At 31.9% G+C, this 4,657-nt stretch overlaps 1 protein-coding gene across 1 annotated transcript in view; it reads right to left on the bottom strand.

Annotated features, from left to right (window-relative positions):
* Positions 1 to 1,598, bottom strand: part of LOC21393289 (AP2/ERF and B3 domain-containing transcription factor At1g50680) — a 4,304-nt gene extending 2,706 nt beyond the window's left edge. Inside the window, exons 1-2 of the mRNA XM_024174773.1 lie at positions 1,388 to 1,598; positions 1,119 to 1,195 (exon numbers count right to left, since the gene is read on the bottom strand). The gene's annotated coding sequence lies outside the window, so the exon portion shown is untranslated. The remainder of the gene's footprint in view (positions 1 to 1,118; positions 1,196 to 1,387) is intronic.
* Positions 1,599 to 4,657: the final 3,059 nt, after the last annotated feature.

The raw sequence follows: 4,657 nt of genomic DNA, 5'->3' as shown, positions 1-4,657 counted from the left end.
TTCCCTACATAACCCAAGACCTTCAAACCAAAACCAATACTTTCAACCATCAAGGGCTCGAGTTTGTTCAATACCTACATACACCAAATTACCTATTTCTGTGTCAAGTTAGCAAATAGCATAATAAAACTGAGCCAAGGAACATTGTAGTGGTAAGAAATCAGAAACTGCATCTCCATATGCCGGATTTAAATCCTAATAATTTGCTGTGAAAACAAGATATCCACTTTGAGATTTCAAGTTAGTTGATTGACAGTACCAAACAGCTCAGGATGTATTGAACATATCTAATTTGGTCTTTAACTTCCTGATTTTAAAATCAATTTAATCACAAGGAAAAGAAGTTGAATGATCCAGAATCGAAAAAAGGAACTGATTTGAGAACCGAATTGATAGGACTCGATTCCTATCACTAGTAAGTCCACAAGGAATGCTCAAGGAGAACACCAGGTGTCACTGACCATTTTATTCAAACTAGGAACACGTGAAGAAGATGATAGTATAATGCGAAACAAGTCCTAAATGAATTAATAGTTGCACTAGTATAATGTTATGTTAAAGAATATCCTTTTCTAGTGACCAAACCGAATACAACAATATAATGACTTGGAAACAAAAGTTAAGCAACTTTTATCTTGTGAAAACACATTTATTCAAAAAAATCAACATAAATGCTTGTAAATTTATCATAAAATCAGAGAAAGATCCTGCCACTAACGATTAGTTTTTCTTCCAAGAAAATCAACATACTTCCGGCCTTCTTGATGCGTTTCTTCTCAAACAAGGTAATTATTATTGGATCCAAATAAAAATTAATAATACTAAAAACCACAGAAAAAAAAAAAAACAAAAGATTACTCAAAAGGGTTCTTCCAAAACGGCTAATATGTTCATGAATCAATCCACATACAAAAGTGGTACTTGAGAGTTTAGAAAAAAAGGATAAACATAATTATATATACTAATTCATAATTCTAATTATCAGTTTCATAAACTCATTATTTTCAAGAAAAAAACACTTCACCTTCTGAACATAAAGACCATTAAAAGCAACACATCAAACCAGAAATAAAACAAAACTGTTATAAACAATAAATCACAAAGATTAAACGGGATACCTGGATTTTTATTCTCCTGCAAATAGAAGCAGAAAAATGTTGCTGCTTCCCAACGCCAAACAATAACATGCAATGTGCTATAAAAGCAAATATATTTATCAGTGTATATATAAATAATCCGTTTGATTTTTTCTGCTTAAGTAATTGAACCTTTTGAGGGTAGAGAAAGAAAGATGAGAGAGAGAGAGATCATCAACACTCCCAAAAGGGAAACTGAATCAAAGAATCGAGTAAAATTTGGTAATCAAATCAAATCATAATTAATATACCTTCATGAGGAAAGAATTTCCTCTTTGACGACTTTAGGATAGTCATGGCATTAGAGAATCGGAAAGCAGCCCAGAATAGGAAACAAGAAATTCTTTCCATATTTATCACCGAGCTTAAGCGTTGGCCCACTTTCAAAGCAGAAAACTAAAACGAAATCGCAAATAATTAAAAAAAAATAGATTAGTGGATTTTTTTGTGGGTTTTAGAGAGAGAAAACGAGCGAGAGAGAGAACGAGCGAGAGAGAGAAGGAGAGAGAGAGAGAGAGAGAGTCCCGGGGTCGGCGGGCCGGCGCGTCGCCTGTCCGTTGGCCTCCGATCTTCGTCCAGAGCTCGGTAGGAAAAAAAAAAAGAAAAAAAAAAAACCAAAAAGGGTTTTTGAAATATCGATTTTGGCAGCCACTTGGAGAACCCAATTGAGGGGGTTTCTTTTTACGTTAGATTTCTACAGTGAAAGTGGCGTACTTCTTGTACCCTCTTTGGTTTCTTGAAGAATGAAGAGGAAGGAGTGGTACCATAAAAAGTACCGCTTCCAAACAAAAACCCAACAAAAAAAAAAAAAAAAAAAAAAAAAAAAAAAAAAAAAACATCACAATTAATATATTTGTCAAAATAATAATAATATAATATATTAACCCAATCGAGATGATAAAATAGCAATTTTATATCAAAAAGTATATACAATATACATGTACAAATTACAAGGGAAATTATATATAATTCAAGAAAGTTGTGTATCATAGCATTCAGCCAAAAAAAAAAAAAAAAGGCAAAACAACAAAAAAGCATAAAACAAAACAAAACAGAACAAAATGTGTATCATTAGCTAGTAATTACAGTCCTCTATGTCAACCATTTATAATATTCATTTAAATATTTTTTATAATTTCTAAAGATATTTCTTTTTTCAACAAATTGAAACTTTCAGCTCAAAAAAATTCCATAAATTAGGATATCATGTTGTATATATATATTAGTACACACTATTTCGCATCTCAACTCTAAATTTCATTTCATGCACTTTATTTTTTAACACATGGTAACTAATATCAAGAACATGTATTTGATCTAATTATTAGAGAGAGGAGGGGGAACAACTAAACACATGATATGTTCAAACACAATCCTACATAATAATAATAATAATAATAATAATAATAATTGCTCTAAAACAAAAAGGAAATGAAAAATAAAAATACTACCTATGAGAGTGAGGGGGATAATTCTAAAAATTCATGTCCTTATACAGCTAAACACATAGATATGTACAAACACAATTCTACTAAATACATACATTTGTTATATATATACATCTATAAATATATAGATATATATGTTTAAACACAAGAACAGGAGAAAAAAATAATAAAAACAAAGAACTTTTTTCCTATCGATCTATGTGCAAGTTTCATGGGGAAGCAAAAGATGGATATTAAGCATACGGAAACATTAATTTGTTTCAAAAGCTGCAAAAATATCGATGTGTCAATAATCTGGCCTGCTATGTGTTTGCCTTGAAAGGAGATAGACCGCAAATATAGATCATTGTTTCTTTCTGATCTCCTGGCCTTATGAAGCAGCGGAAACGACACCAAAAATTAAAACCAAACGGCATAGCGACATCTGGACTGGAGATATGGTATATATCATATATTATTATCAAACTCAGCTGGGAAAGAAATTTTTTTTTTTAATTTTTAAAAAAGGTTACTTCGATTAATGAAAGAAAAAACCAAGCAAACAAAACAAGGAACTGCCTTTAGGAAAAAAGCCGTAGAGAGAGAGGGGGAAGAAAAGGGGTCAAAGAAATTGGGGCGTTAGAGAGAGAAAGAGAGGAGAGAGAAAGAGAGGAGAGAGAGAGAGAGAGGAGGAGGGGGCAAACACAAAAGGAAGCACACCAAACCGGCGAACCAGGAGCTGACAGAAAGAGAAGTGAGCACGCACCACACGAGTGTACGCCTTTATACAATTGTCAGTGTGTGCTCACTCTCTTCTGTCAGCATCAAGAATGGCTTCCCTTCAAATTTGCTCCCAAAAAAAAAAAAAACCAAAAAATACCCATTTCGATTCTTGAATCTGCAGATCTGAAACTCTCAACCCAAACCCAGATAACCATTTTTATTATTATTATTAAATTTTTTTTGCCAAAACTCGTGTTTTTCTGATCTCTACATTGCCGGCCCTCATGCTCATCAAGATTTAGGGTTTTCACTTTCTCTCGCTAACCGGCCATCTCCTGAAAAAAAAAAACCCCCAGCTTATTTTCTTCATCTCTCTCTCTCCTCTTTTCTTTTCTCTCGCTTTTCTTGCAAACACCTGAGATGGATATATATATATATATATATACATATATATATAAGAGAATTAGGGAATTCATGATCGTACAGTACCTGCGGAAAGAGACAGTGAAGAAAAAAGGAAAGAGCAAACAAACAAAAGAGAGGAGGGGGAAGGCAACGACTTGATGTGCTCATCATTCATTAAAGGCTACTACTTCTTTTGTTTATTTATTATTTAATTATCGTTTTCTTTTGTTTATATTATTAATTTTCTTTCGTTTTGTTTTGTTTTTTTTTTTCTGCAACTCAATGAGGTTAAAACTTTAAACACCATGGCCGATATGCCATTGGAATTTGGAAGACTTCCACTCCTAAATCTTTTAAAATCATATAATAACTGCCTTGTTTTCTTTTCTTTCTTTTTTATTATTATTATTTTTTCTGTTTTTCTGTATTCATGGCACGGTCCAATACTTTTTATCCTTGAGATTAATAATGTTGTTGTCAAATATGAAAATTATAGTTGAGTGATTTAGCTAGTCTCGTGTCTTGTCATATGTCCATTATCATGAGGAGAAAAGATATTTTGTTTCTATTATCATAGAGAAGCAGAATGATAGGCCCAGTAGAAAGATTTGTAGTATTTGCAATTAACCGGATATATGGTACTTTTTTTTTTTTTTTTTTTTTCATTTTTTCGTTTTTTCATTTTTTCTTTTCATTTTCTTACTTGGAGACAAATACAATTGATAGTGTATCATGAACTTTTTTTTTTCTCCCATTGTCAAAAAAAAAAAAAAAAAAAGAACCCCTCCTTTTTCCTTGGCTTTGTGTTTTCTACTTTTAACAAGTTCTTCGCTTTTATGAATTAATTCATTAGAAAGTGACCGGTCAAAATCCACTCTAGGGCAAATTATAAATGTACTTCTTTGAAGGAGAAATTATAAAATATAGTTACAAGAATAGAATATAGCATTATATTATATGGTTATT

Source organism: Morus notabilis, unplaced genomic scaffold, assembly GCF_000414095.1.
Source record: "Morus notabilis unplaced genomic scaffold, ASM41409v2 Scaffold360, whole genome shotgun sequence".
In the NCBI taxonomy this organism is placed as follows: Eukaryota; Viridiplantae; Streptophyta; class Magnoliopsida; order Rosales; family Moraceae; genus Morus; species Morus notabilis.
This window is presented reverse-complemented; position numbering and strand designations above follow the sequence as displayed.